Below are 15760 nucleotides of genomic sequence, written 5' to 3' on the forward strand. Positions count from 1 at the left end.
CTAAAGTGTGTTGAAGGAATAGTGAACATTCTGGTATTTACTAACCCTCATTGTTTAGAAAACACATTTCTTTCTTTCTTCTGTGTAGAAACAGAAGTTATTAATAGTAAAGGTTTAGTCCTCTATTTTTTATAGAATGAAAGTAAAGGGTGACCAAGGCTGTCAAAATAGAATTATAATCCCATAACAATGAGTATTCAGACTGAGTTATATAACCTTTTCTAACAGGCCTTTCAAAATGATGCATTCTGTTACACAACTGAATGCTGCATGCTCAGGTGGCATGAGGAAGAACAAGAACACAGGCCACACCTTCATATGGATTTATACTGTATGTATGGAACAAACAAGAATTGTTGTTAAAATCTGTAGTGTGTGGGAAATGCACCTGTGGTTTATCTGTAGGGATACGCAGAAAGTCTCCCGTAATTTTGTGTTTAAAGATGCCTCCTTGCTTGATCTCATGTGAAGTCACTGAAGGGTTCACGCCGACCACGGCAGAGGAATTAATCTGGTTAGCACATTATAAAGTATTCATTTAAGATTATGAAATGAATGCGGAAAACTTAAATCAGGTTATATGGCATTCATATTGTGATGAATGGTTTGTGGATCGCAAACTGCAATACTGATATTAAAGAGATCTTTTTTGTGCTTTTATAGGTGATTGACAGATTTCATGGTGCTCAATCTGATTTGGTGTTATCAGTTTATTGTTTCTTGCCTCTAACAGTGGCTGATTGCCCGGGACGGTGAGCCAGTGGATGTCCCACGTGTAGCCTCTACAATCTCCATTTCTGTGCACTTCCAGTTGGCCGAGCTCTGGAATCCCCTGTAGTGCGTACTGCAGGTCTACATCACTGATGTTTACTGGCAGACCTGAGGTACAAACACCACACCAAAAATATGAATTACCAGTTAAACCACTGAAGATTGTAAATTACGTGAAGGAAAATCCAGCACTCTTTTATTTGAGAAACAAAACAGTGCAAAAGTCTGTTGTGCAACTATAGGAATTTTAGTAAGCTAACTTATTTGGATAATAAACCTGTAGCCATCATGTTTACCCTCAACACGTCGACCGTAGATCTCCACATCAAAGGTTCCAGTAAGAGGTGGACTGGCTTTGTGAACACGGCTAATAGTGACTGTGGCATTGTCCTGACGTTGAACCAGTATGTCCTCGGTGCTGTTTGGCATTTTCTACAGCAAAGAAATCAAACATTTAAGGTTGAGAATGTTATATTTGGCACACAAAATATATGTTGAAATGTGGTAAGGACAGTTATGCAATCCTCCACAGCACACACAAATGTACATCCTGATTTTGCTGAGGAAGGATTTTGTTGTTCATATTTTGTTGGTCCTGAAACCACAATCCTATTAAAGAAACTAAGTTATCATAATGATTCCTAACTAGAGGGAATAATATGTTGAAAGGAAAGGTGTACAAGCCCCTAACCCAGTCTTAAGCCTAAACCTAACATTAGCACTGAACCAAATTCTAAAATCTGATTGGCTGTCAGGAATGTTGTTTCAGCAGCAACAAAGATGCTGACCCAAGAACACCCAGCAAAACCATGCACAGACTGTAGGAAATAGCAAAAGGGCATTTGTCACAGGATCAAGTTTCAATAGTTTTATAAACAAGTTATATAAATTATTATAAATGTCATTCAGTAAAATAATGGAATTACAGTTTTTTTCCTGTTGAGTTAGTAGAAAGTCAAATGGGTTTGGCATTACTATTCATTTTTACTCACCTCTAGAAAGGCGATTTCAAGCAACGGGATGCCAAAGCCACAGTAGTATGGTGTCGCTGTGATCTCATAACTGATTTGTGAAGCGCTTGCTTGTTTGCGCACATAAATTCTGGAAAAGAAATGTCCTGAGCTGCCAAGAGCAGGTGGACTTCTCTGCATTATAACTGTGGAGAAACACTTGATCAAGTTGTGTATATAAGCAGAATTATAATATGACTGTAATGAATAAGGCTTCCTTTCATTTTTCCATCCGAAAATAACTTCACAAAAACTCCTGACATCATCTCTAATGGCTTTTTTGTCAAACTTTTTTTTGTCAATATTTACAGTCATGTTTTACACCACCATAATATATCCAAAAAAGTACCAGAAGGGTCCAAAGCAGTTACTGCCCTTCCAATGTGAACAGTATCTATGTAGTACACAGAGTTAGCGCTCTCTCCAGCCACACTGAGCCAAAGCAGTTGGTAGTTGGAGCCTACGATGTTTTGCGGAATGGAATCCATGAGATCCACACACTTGTATTTCCACCTGAGAATAAACAAGGCAATACTTCAATGCTAAAAATGTATTTGGTTGAAATTTTAGTGTATTTTTGTCTAACAGATCCCCCAATCAAAGAATGTAAGATGACTTTGTGCAAAGAGGATTAAACGTACTCATCCGTTGAGTCAAATTGCACAGAGATTTGTGTTTTCATCTGCTCGTAATAACCATAATCGCTGCGTTGGTAACTGAAATACATTCCAAGTTCATTCGCCAGACTGCCTTTGTAGGCCAAGCAGAGCTACAATAAAAATACAGTATTTACACATTTCATTGGAGAAAATTTCTATCTTAGAGAATTGTATTCCATACTGAGGAAAATCATTTTGCAAAAAGGATAGAGGAATTATTGAGATGTTTAGTGATGCTTACAGTATTGTATGTCTGTAGTGGCACTGGGTTGTACTGGGTTTCATAATTGTAGAAAATATAATATGGGTTTTTTAGAGACCAACGGCCGCAGAAAGCTTCAGAATCAGAGACCAGGTATCCGTAATACTGGTTGACAGACAGAAAGCTGTACATTACTTTGATGCTTTAGGCAAAGTGGTGATCAAAAGTTAAAGTCCCAGTGAACCAGACGTTTCGATTGTTTTTTACTTCCGTATTTTGACGCATTTTCGAGTGAAACAGAATTTCGAAAGAGAAAAATGGTGGGCGTGGCTTACGTCTTTCTCTGTGATTTGATTGGATGTATAAAAACAGCCGTTGCATTTTGAAATGGAAATGGTCAGACTGACAGTTGAAGGGGAGGAGTTAACAAACGCCCTGGCCAAGACGTCTAACATACTTCATTTAAGATGGAAAGTAACTACAGGACGGAAGGGCATTTTCAGGTTTTCTCATGAGGGCACACAAATAAAAAAAGGGAATGACCCACATTGATATACGATTTACAATAAACGCCTCAATATTTCGTGAAATAATTGGCATTGTAATTTTTAATTTCACTGGGAGCTTAACATACATGTACACCTTAAAGAAACGATTGAAAATATAAGAAAAATGAGAGGAATTAAAAAATAAAGTTTGTTTATAATTTGGTACTGCCCTGAACTAGTTCTTTTACATAGGAAATGTTTACATAAAGTTCACAATAGAAAATAATAACTGAATTTCTAAAAATGACCATGCTCAATAGTTTACATACACTTGATGCTTAATACTGTATGATGTTACTTGGGCAATCAATTACAGTTTTTATGTTTTGTGATAACTTTTGAAGAGTTTCTTATGTGATCTGAGCCATTACACTGTCCACTGGTCCTCAGAAAAGTTCTCCAGATCCTGCACAATCACACAAAAAAAGTGGTTTTCAGCAGCTTCTGCATACAATATTTGACCCCTGTTCACCAGTGACATGTTGAGATCCATCTTTTGACACTGAGGAGAACTGACAAACTCATATACAAGAATAACAAAAAATACAAACATTCCCTGATGCTCAAGAAGTCAACACCATACTGTACATTAAGTCAGGTGGGTGTAAAATTTGAAAATATGAATTTTTTTCTTGGAAACATGTATACACTTTATATATACAAATATCATTTTTAGTTTCTGAAGGGCATTACTAAATGAGAAAATACGATATTTAAAATAATAACAATTTACCAATTTACACTGGTCACCCTGTCCAAACAATCACCAAACCTGTTTACATACACCTGACTTTTAATGTATTGTGTTGACGTCTTGAGCATCAGGCAGTGTTTGTATGTTTTGTAATACTTGTGTATGAGTCTCTAGATTCTGCTCAGTGTCAAAAGATGGATCTCAACATCACACAGTTATTACTGGACAGGGGTCAAATATGCCTATTTGCTGAAAATCAAAGACTCTAGGCTAGGGATCATTTTTCAGATTCTGCAAGGTGTATGTAAATTATTGATCACCACTGTACTTAATATTTATTATGACAGAACATTTTAATTTCAAGCATTGTGTGTGCAGCTGTATTACCAACACAGTAAATAACATTACATTACATTACAAAACAAGCAGTACTTACTGCTCTACCATCTTCATAATCTCTGAAATATTTCACATTTGTGTTCTCAGAGGTTGGAATCTGTGCTGGACATTTAGCTGAGATCATCATATTTATTGCATCCAGCACCTTTAATCACAAAACAAAAGTGTCATAAGACGTGTAAAAAGAATATAAAAATGTTTTGCCTATAGCACTTAATCAGATTGTATATATAAACACAAATACAAAATCAAAAACCTCAGTCTCAGATGCATCATATGTCAAAGGAGGTGATGGGACGCCGCCCCACATCAGTGTGAAATTCTCCAGACTGGCCTTCCCTTTTACTTCTTCAGTAACTGTGATGTTTACATCTGACCCCATGGTCAAATATTGAAGATCCTCAAAGTCACCTGAGATAAAGACATTTAGAAGATTTTACAAGCCAATGAGACCTTTCATATTTTTTTGTTTAGAGTTGACAATTTAGTGATCATGTTAGTTCACCTCTGTTGGAGTTGAATGTCACATTGTAAAGTGCTTCTGTGCTCATTTCCTTCTTTGTGACTGTAACTGTGTCTGGTTGTATTCCCCTCAACTCATTCAGAGCGTTCTGCAACTCCAACGCTGATGCACTGACTGGAATTGGTCCTGTCACATGTAAAACAATATCAGGAAACAATACAACAGCAAATGAACAAACATAAAGACTTGTCTAATAAGGTGAGTGCAAACGTTTGAAAAAAACAAAACAAAGATAAGCATAAAAAACACCATTACAGTAACAAAACATTTGGCTAACGCTTTAGATTACAGCCCGCAATTTACCACAAAATTAAACAGCATTTACAGCGTAACTACTTGTAACAATAATGTACGTCTACAGTACATATCTGTAGGCAAAAGGGGAGAATATGCAAAGTTTGGGGAATAAAAGGGTAAGAGTGAGGAAAATTTTAAAACATATTTATATTGTAACTATTTTAAAACTAAGGGTTACCTATTTTAATATTTCGTGGTATGCTTGGCCTACAGTTTCAAGACAACAATCTTTTACGAGAAACTTAGCGTGAACAAAAACTACATTTTTGTATTAACAATGGATCATTTTTAACTACAGGGTATTTATTATTATAGCAAACTAAAATGTATTTAAAATGTATTATAGCAAACTATTAAATTTGGGGAAGCAGAAAAGCGCAAATGAAGCACGTGTTTGATACTTGCCTCGTTTTTGGTGTCTGTATACTGCAAGTGTAACAGTTTTGACTTTGAGTTTTGACTTTAAGATTTATTTTTATTTGATTGATTTTAGGATTTTTGGTCACAAATAATTCCTTTTAATTATGGGTTGTTCCTGTTATGTTATACAACAGTGATCAAATATTCTATACACACAAATATTTTCATACATACCATGTAATTTTAAAATAGGTACCCCTAAGTTGTAAAATACTTACAGTAAAAAAAATGTTTATTCTTACCCCTTTATTCCCCAAACTTTGTTCCCTTTTCCCTACAGATATGAACTGTAGAGGTACATTATTGTTATAATTAGTTACGCTCTAAATACTGTTTATCTAAAGCTGCTGTAATCTAAAGTGTCAGGAGTATGTGCGGTACAGTAATGTACCTGTTCTATGGTCTCCGTATGCCAGAAAGTAGAATGTGCTGTCACAGAAACCCATGGAAAAACAGTCACTGCTGATTCTCAAAGTCTGCACATCTTGGACAGCACTTACAGGTGTCCATCCCTCAAAACTAACCTCCTTTAACAGCAGAGAATAAAAAACACATAGGGACAGTTGTTTATATATAATATTATATATTACTTTACAGTTTTTGCAGGTGCAGGGTCAGTTTGAATTTCTAAACACCACTGACTTCTTCTGGGAACTACACCTAAAATACTGCGGTTAGTCTTACCTGTCTCTCAGGAAAAACATCATAGCTGGCGATTATCTGCTGTTTCTCTTGAACAGCTTCTGTTGTCTGCTGGGCTGTGAAAGGGCTGATGTCTTTGAAAAAGCCCACATCGACTGAAGCTTGATAGTAATAATAATAATAAAATCCCTGAACTACAACTTCAATGTAGTACCTGCAGCACATTGAAAGCAGAAGAGCACCATTTTATAATCAAGGATGAGGTTGTTACAAGCAATATAGACGGTTTCAAAGTGACAACATAAACAAACGTTACTGCACATGTGCGTGTCCGTGGACTGTCTTTAACTTCCTGTACACAATAGAGTACATTATTTCTGATATCAAGCAAAAGAAACCGAGAAGAACCGTTACTTGATTAAACGTTTAATACGACAAAACTACAGGGCCCATTAAACAAATTGTTTATTTATTAAAATGAACATACAACAAAATTCATCAAATCGCATATTTAATACAATGCCTATACAATACAATTATAATATGATTTAATATTAACATAAATTAAATAAAGTATAAATAGTTCTATTATTAGACACTAGCCAAGCACAAACTGGAAGTTAACTGCAGTCCCGGCGCGCATCCGATGAAACTGTATACAAGAGTTTGTTCTGGTTCTCGAATCTGAGAGCCTTTTCCAGCCCTGAGATAGCCTATTCCACCAGTATCACCACATAAACCATTTCCCCGTTTGTATTATTTCTCCACTTGGCAAAGTCAGACCTATAAAACTGAAACTAAAATGCACTCACATTCAACAGTCAAGACACGCTTTTGATAAACTGCCATGTCAACTTGCTACTGTAAACTAAAGCTTGCAACACTTGCAGAAACAATGGAAAAGTAAGGCAGTGGCATCAAAAAACGTGGTCTGTGTGAATTGCCCCTTACAGACTCTCTCTGTTTCATTCACACACACACCTCCTGCCTTATTATTTCTCACTAATAACCTCACTGATTTACAGTAATAACTTCACTGAAGCAGCACATTCCTGCGTTACTAATTCTACAGTGCGTTAAAATGAGTAGAGGCTTGTTTAACTGTCATGCTCGGCCTTGAATCCGCTTTGTTCCCCACAAAAGAAAACACTCACTCACTTTTAAAGATTCACTTTTTAGTTGTTTCTGATTCATCCACATACTTGTGCTGCCAAACTGTTATATAAATGCAATATCACATAGTCACGTGAAATGGCAAAATATTAGCCAGATTGAATTTTACCAGAGTTTTATATAGATATCTTAAAGGAATTGTTCACTTTCAACATACATTTTCATGGTAATTTACTCACCCCTGTTGTCATCCAAGATGTTTATGTATTTGTTTCTTTAGTCGAAAAGAAATTAAGGTTTTTGATGAAAACATTCCAGGATTATTCTCCATATAGTGGACCTCAATGGACTCCAAACGATTAAATTTTGGACCTTTTCAACGTAATTACGTATTACGTGAAGTCGTGAACACGCTTCGTAGAACAGAGCAAGGCGAGCATTTGTGTTTATAAAGCATATACATTTTTATTTTTTTTAGAAAATGACCGATCGTTTCACTAGATAAGACCGTTATTCATCATCTGGTATCGTTTAAAGCCCTTTGAAGCTGCACTGAAACTGTCATTTTGACCTTTAACCGTTTGGAGTCCATTGAAGTCCACTATATGGAGAATAATCCTGGAATGTTTTCATCAAAAACCTTAATTTCTTTTCGATTGGAGAAAAAAATACATAAACATCTTGGATGACAACAGGGGTGAGTAAATTATCATGAAAATGTATGTTGAAAGTGAACAATTCCTTTAATGCTAATGAATTAAATCTTCACTTACGGTTTTCCCTTCTCTAAGCGCATCACCTCTGATTTCTGGAATTCAATTCTAACCTGGACAAAGGTATAAAGGTTAAAGAATTTAATATCCTTACAATGTTACAATTCATTTCATTTGATTACTACTAATTAAATTATAAAATTATTTATTTTGCAGTGATTCGCATACTTTATCCTTGGGAACACCTGTCTTGCTGAAATACAACAGGCTATAACTGTAACTGTATCCATTGATAAGGAAGTAGTAGTTGTCTGTCTCTGTCGGAACAATGAAACCACTCAATCGAGCCACAAAGTTATGGACTCCAGCGGGCCACATATAGGACAGGGAATCCAGCCACTGTACAGAATAACCTGGTCTGCTGGCATTATAGGTCAGAACATCTTCTAGACTGCCTGTATTAGTGTCATTCCACATCTCCATTTGGAATCCTCTACTGCCTGCAAACAGTTTTACCAACATTTAATACAACCTTTTTAGCACATTATTTTGTTTAATAGGTTCGTAGGAATTGCATTTTAAACATATAATAATTTCAAAAATATGGATTTTTATATACCCAAGATAGTGTCATAAAATGTGTGTAAAATATATTTTACATGTAAAATAGAAGAGTGAATGTATGTTATTTATGCTCATTGTCAGCCAGCAATAGTATTCTAAACACTGAAAATGTGACTATCGACTGTTTGGGATACAAACTGATTTCTGGCTAGCAAGATATCCGAGGCTAATGAAGGAGAGATATCTTAAATATAAAGGTGCTTATAAGGTTCTTCACTAGCAATGCCATAGAAGAACCATTTTTGGTTCCACAAAGAACCATTTAGTCAAAGGTTCTTTAAAGAACCATCTCTTTCTTACCCATTCATAATCTGAAGAACCTTTTTTCGCAACAAAGAACCTTTTGTGAGACAGAAAGGTTCTTTGGATGTTAAAGGTTCTTTATGGAACCATTTAGACAAAAAAGGTTCTTCTATGGCATCAAAGAACCTTTTCAAGTAACTTTATTTTTAAGAGTGTAAGTCACCCAAAAATGAAAATTCTGTTATAATTTACTCATCCTCAGGTTGTTCCAAACCTGTTTAAATGTCTTTGTTCTGCTAAACACAATGGAAGATATTTGGAAGAATGTCAGTAACCAAATAGTTCATATCCCCCATTTACTGCCATAGGGAAAATAAATATTATGGGAGTCAATGGGAGATGAGATCTGTTTGGTTACTGACATTCTTCTAAATATCTTCATTTGTGTTCAGCAGAACAAATACATTTATGCTGGTTTGGAACAATTTGCATGTGAGTAAATGATGACAGAATTTTCATTTTTGGGTGAACTATCCCTTTAATTTTACAACTTATTTGCCTGGATCCTTATGTTAAATTTCTGTTATGCCATTCCCTAAAATGCTTGAAAACATACCAGTGTTTGTGCCCAGTGTGTATTTGTATACTTGTAATTAGAGTCAACTACATTTTAAAATACTCTTAATCAGACTACAGTTACAGTGACAGCCTTCACTTCAATGAGAAATCTTGACACATTTTAATCTCATGAGATGTGGCATGATATCTTGTCACACCCCTATTCCAGTATACCTCAGAGATGTATTTTTGTTGGCTAACCCAGAAGTAAGCGCCGTGCTGGTTCCCTCGACCGAAAGCGTATGCATTTTTCCCATAGACTTTTGGAAGTTTGCAAAAAATAAACTCTTTGATTAAAAAAGGATGTTATGATGTTTACACATTTTGTCTATCAAGATATTCTTTACAAACATTTGTTACTTTTGAAGCTGAAATACAACAGGCAGAAGTAAAAAGCTAACTCGATGCTATCCAAAGTCAGTCCTGGAGGGCCGTGTCCTGCAAAGTTTAGCTTCAACCCTAATCAAACACACCTGAACAGCTAATCAAGGTCTCACAAAGCAGACTAGAAACTTCCAAACAGGTGTGTTGAGCCAAGTTGGAGCTAAACTCTGCAGGACAGTGGCCCTCCAGGACCGACATTGGACACCCCTGCGTATAAACAGACTACACTTTAGGTTGCTCGATATCAACATCACAAGTGGGTTATAATTGATGTGTTATATTTATACAAATATTTAGAGGTTTTGTTAACCACAGACCTTATTTCAGGCGATTTACCAAAAACTAGACTTTGGGGCGATGGAACCGGAAGTCCTAAAATATTAACTCGCTTCTGGGGGTTGCATACAAAAATACATCATCTCTGAAGTACTCAATAGAGTCCATTTCATTTTTAAGGAATCTCATGGGGAAACTGTTCAGTGTTACTATCAGGAATCACTAACAGCAAGTTACATCAGTGTTGGTAGTATTTTGTCCGTTACTGTACTTTAAAAGGTGTTGAGGTTCATGTTGGTAATAAAGAACGGAATATATTTTTCCTCTCTGTATCTGTCAACATTATCCTCCTTTAATATATTTGACATAAAATAAGATTAAGTCAAAAGTAATCTAAATGTAATCCAAAAGTAGTCAGATTACGTTACCAAAAATGTGTATCTTAGATATTATATTACCGACTACAATGTTGTCATGTAATTATTAATCAGTAACTGATAACAATTCATATGTAATCTACCCAGCTCTGAGTATAGTACTCCAGTTAACATACAGTATTGTTAAAGTGAGATGCAGTTAACATTTGAGTCAAAGGGCAAATTCAGTGAAGTCTGACAATGCTACAGGATAACATAAGCCACATTTAAACCTTGTACATTGCTTTTTTAAATGATCATCATCATGCATCAGTTAAGTAGTTAATGTCATATTTGGCTCAAATAATGTGACTCATGTCATTTGGTCAACATTATATGTAATAATTCTTTTTTTAGGATTGTGAATGTGTTAGTTTAAGAAATGCAAACTGCAGATATAATTTGCTGCAGCATTTTAGCATAATTGTATTTAGCATCATTTGGATGTTAGGGGCCGTTATCACGGTCACAATTACTTGTATTAAATAATTTTTAATAAGTCAGCAACAAACAGCAAATATTGGAGTGTGGCATTAGACAATATAGAGATATCTGACGGAATCAGCCCCAGATTTCATTTCTCACCTGGAAACACTGTCATGTTGGTTCTTTCATAACCAGGAGTCATGCAGACTATCTTCTCATCTGATATGTTCCGAATCTGACACTCGTGACCTAAAGATAAGAAACCAAAAAATAAATAAGTTATATCAAATATTTTGGTCCTTTTCAATAAATATATTGGTCTACACTGGTTGTTACTTTTCCATTAAATATTTTATCATCAGCATAATTTGAATTAATATTTTACTTGTAAAAATTTACTTGAAAGTCTTATTATTTGGCATGTCACTCTTTGTTTTAGCGTGCACTTGAGCTGGCCTGGAATGATGACCGGTTGACAGTGTCAGTTCATAATTTTACTTATTTGATTCCTAACCAAGATATATAGTTCAGAACCGTCAATATTTCAATTAAATTTTGTCACAGTGTCCTAAATTTCAAACATAGTTTATTTCTAGGTTCAGGTTAGATTTTGAATCCTAGATTTCCATTGTGGACTTTTGAACACTGGATAAACATTGACAGGTGACAGAACATCATGTTTACCTCCAACTAAAACCACAGCTGGCCGGTTGGTCTCATCAAAGTAGTGTCCTTGAATTGTGAGTAAAGTGCCTCCCAACATGCTGCCCTCAGACGGAGAAACTCCTGTCACCTCTGAAAGAGAGACACAGAAATCAACAACAGGCAAAGATTTTCAGAAAAAAATAATTTTCCACAAAATTACATTTATTATTCATTTAAATAGATGTTGTTCCACACCTGCATATGTCTGGAACATGGCAAGCTTGTTTAATGCAGAAACAGTGAAAACCCTCTGGTCTGGTAGACTCCTAAAGAAAATGTGTTTTGTCATGACTTTTAACATCATTGATGAGATGCAGAAACCTCGTAAAAAAGTGTAAATTTGGTGTAAAGTAACATCAAACTTCTCTGACCTCCCATATTCACCACCCAGAATGTAACTGAGGTTGTGATGACCTGAGGACAAAGATAGCAACAGATTATTCAACAAACTGTAAATTACTTTATATTAAATATTTTAATTGAATAGTTTCTCACCAACATAAGTTCCTGTCATTTTGCAACTCATGTATCCCCAGTCACCCCTTTCATAGTCCAATTTCAGGCCATACCTGGAAATAAAAGGAACATTATGCCGTTTACATTAAACATTAGCATTTTCATTGCTACATTACATTTGCTTACTTTTCATCTGAATTAGGTTTTAGTAGTTCACAAGGCATGCCACCCATGTATGCCCTGAGAAAACAAATGAAAAAAGAGGATTCAGATAAACCTATTATCAAGAGATTTTGAGAATTAAACATTTAATATTAATTTCATTATAGTTAAATTCATTTATTTTTATTTATTGTGCATAACATTTTTCCAGACCTCACAAATCTTGCACGACCATTGGAACTTCTGTCGATATTGTTTCCATACACATCAGTAATAATTCTTCCTCGCATTGTAACCACTGTCCCTATTGATAATATAAGAAAGTTATTATATCACTTCACTTTAAACTATAGAGGTCCAATAAAGGATGATAAAGTTATAACTAAAACAAACCACCTAAAACAAGAATCTTACCTGGAAGACCTGACAGTGGGCTAATACTCTCTTTGGTCGGTGTATAGTACATTCTACTCTGAAAAAGCATAGCATGTATTTGTATATTGAAATGTTTTAGAATAATAGGAGTATTTTGGATAGTAATCATTTCACTGAAGTCTTTCTCATTTACCTGGAAACTGCAGATGCTATACCACCACCACCAGTAGCCATTACACATTTGACTTGGAGGAATAGGGACATCATCCACACTGACATGTATGTAATAGTCATCTTCTGGCAGAGGTCTGAATAAGATAATTCATTGACTTGTTTGAGAAACATAATGACATTACACAGTTGAGCTTTTTCATAGAATTCAAATGTCTAATTTATGCATTATGCATTTCTAATTTATGCAAAGTTCTAATTTATGCATCAAAAAGGTGAGCACAAAGTAAATTGTACTGCTGGATTAAATACCACAATACAATGGAATTAAAGAATAACAATATACAGAATATATAATTAATAGTGCGGGTTATGCTTGTTTAAAAACAGACTCAAAAACAGGCCAGAATAATCTATCACTTACTAATTATATGTAATTATTACTTACTAATTATTATGTTTTTTTGGGGGGGGTAAAAACCTTTCTAAGGCTATTAGTGGACCACAGAGAACACCAGAGTAAATGTTGCTAGGTGAAACAAATTGTAAATTGCATGTCTGTTCATAATAAATAAAAAGAAGAAATACCAGTCATTTGGCATATATTGCTTCCTGTATGAGCTTCGAACCCTGACCCCGGAATCGAGTTACAGTACATACCGAACAGTGACTTTAGTGTACTGTTTTGTCTACCCATATTTACTAAAAAACATGAAAACAAATATATTTTGAACTGGGTAATTTCTTGCCTTGTATTACACACAATCTGTTTGGAGTGACTGGAGACTGTTTCGATATCACAGGGAATAGATCTTGTCTGAGACACCAGTGTCACACTGTTGCCAAAGTTTGGGTCATCAGCATTTAAACTGAACTGACTGGCAAAACCTGAGGAAAAATAAAAAAAAGCTACAGTAGGGCCTATTAGAGAGTAAGAGTTTCATAAAGGAGGCAAAAAAATATATTACCGCTATTTTCAGCTAAATCAACGTCTGTAAAAATGCACTTTAAATATATTTGATCCAAAAATGACTTTCGTTGACAAAATATAAACTGTTCATTTAGATTTTAGCACGTTGTTTTTTAATACCTTCACCCTCTATTGTCAGTCTCGTTCCTCCATTGACGCTGCCAACATAGGGGGTTGTCCTGTGTACCCACTGCGCACCTGCATGAAAGGTGATTTGAAAATGTCTCATTTGTAGATTGAAAACAGTATGCTGCTATGGGAATCTCTGGGGAATGCCAAAGTTATCTGAGGGAACAAAAATATTCTTGGGGGAATGCAAAAGTTTTGCAAAGGAACGCAATGTTCTCGGGGAGAGAAAAAGCTTTCAAATATTTTCGCTCCCTTTCATATTTTAATTTTCATATTTTCCACCACATAGTGTATGTCCCTTTAGTGGCCCAAACACCACAACTCAAAATATGCCACTCTAATACATAAAATACACATTTTACAGTCACTGTTATGTATTAGACACTTCAATCAATGAAAATAATTATATAGCAGTAGTCATTGAAATAATATATTTACATACTATAAATGCATATAGGGAATGTGCTTTTTTAGAACTAGTCTATTTGAATGAAATATTTTAAAGATTTTACATATTTATTGTGCGATTTAGTTTTATTATAGGCTACATTCGGTAGAGTAAATTAGTTCAATACATGCATTTAGGTCAAGTACAATTTATGAATACTGTATGTCAAATTTCAACCCGCAGAATAAAAAACAACTCGAGGAATCAGTTTAAAAGTAGTCCAATTCCACGGAAAACCGGCGTAGCAACCCTGGTCTGTATCATGTGTTATCTTGGTGCACTTGAGCATGCATGATTTTTCAGATAAAACTTTCTTTTTAATTAGCGTCTTGTGAAATTTGGACATATAGTGGATGATAATTTGGACAGTAGCCTATAGTGTTGGATAGTAGTATTTCGTTTTAGCGTGATAATCTGATAAAAAAATACTTAAGGTTTTTAGTAGTATACTAAAGTAGTTTAGTCACTTTAGTAGTGAAAAACAAGGGGACCCAAGTTCATTATTTTAGATCTTTTGGGAGGCCCCTTCATGCTTATGGGAGGCCTGGGACCTCCCCAGCTGAACACTGAAGCATTTAAACAGTCAGAGTGATAAGTTGTATGAATAGCTAGTAAGTTGGAGCCGATATGAATAAAGAAAAATAAAGAGAGCGCTTACCTGCGGAGCTCCACAGCAATATATAAACAGCAGCAAGCGTCACATGGAACTGCTGGCACACATGCCTCATCTTTTCTGATAGTCTCAGGCGCACCTCAAATGCCACCTGCAGTTATCACTTCTACACTAAGATACTTGTGTTCAAAAGAATTTTTAGTGCCAGTTTAGAAAATACAGTAGGCTATTTTTATTATTTAAATTAACTAATAAACTGCTAAGCATATAGCCTGATGTAGCCTACATATTTAATATTCATTATTATAAGAGATTAGCTGTAGCCTTTCACAAATGCAAGTCAAAGAGCATTTAGAAATTAATTGCAGTTCTTCAAATGCATGAATCATCATTGAGATCCACATACCTGATAAACTCTCTCAGGAAACTCTCACACTAACAATCCTAACAGAACTCCTTCTTATATAGTACCTGCCCTCAGGTTGGAAACAGGACCAGTTTCTTTTCTTTTTTAATCTGTGTGTCAATCATTGTTGTCAATCTACCCAAATATACAGTATCTTTCCAGTTTCCATAAACACAAATCTTTCTAGTGTCCTACATGCAGTTATTGATCTTAAAAAAAACCCTGTTGGTGTCTCCTAATTTATTCAGTAATATTAAGTTATATTCTGTCTTATTTATATGATACTACATATAGAAATTTCACAAATGATTAGACAACATGTTTAAGACTACACACGTAAAACAGTG

General features: G+C 35.1%; 1 pseudogene; it reads right to left on the bottom strand.

The window, feature by feature from the left end:
• LOC130567037 (fibrocystin-L-like) overlaps positions 1 to 15430 on the bottom strand; it is a 55903-nt pseudogene extending 40473 nt beyond the window's left edge.
• Positions 15431 to 15760: the final 330 nt, after the last annotated feature.

This window comes from Triplophysa rosa, linkage group LG16, assembly GCF_024868665.1.
Source record: "Triplophysa rosa linkage group LG16, Trosa_1v2, whole genome shotgun sequence".
NCBI lineage: Eukaryota > Metazoa > Chordata > Actinopteri > Cypriniformes > Nemacheilidae > Triplophysa > Triplophysa rosa.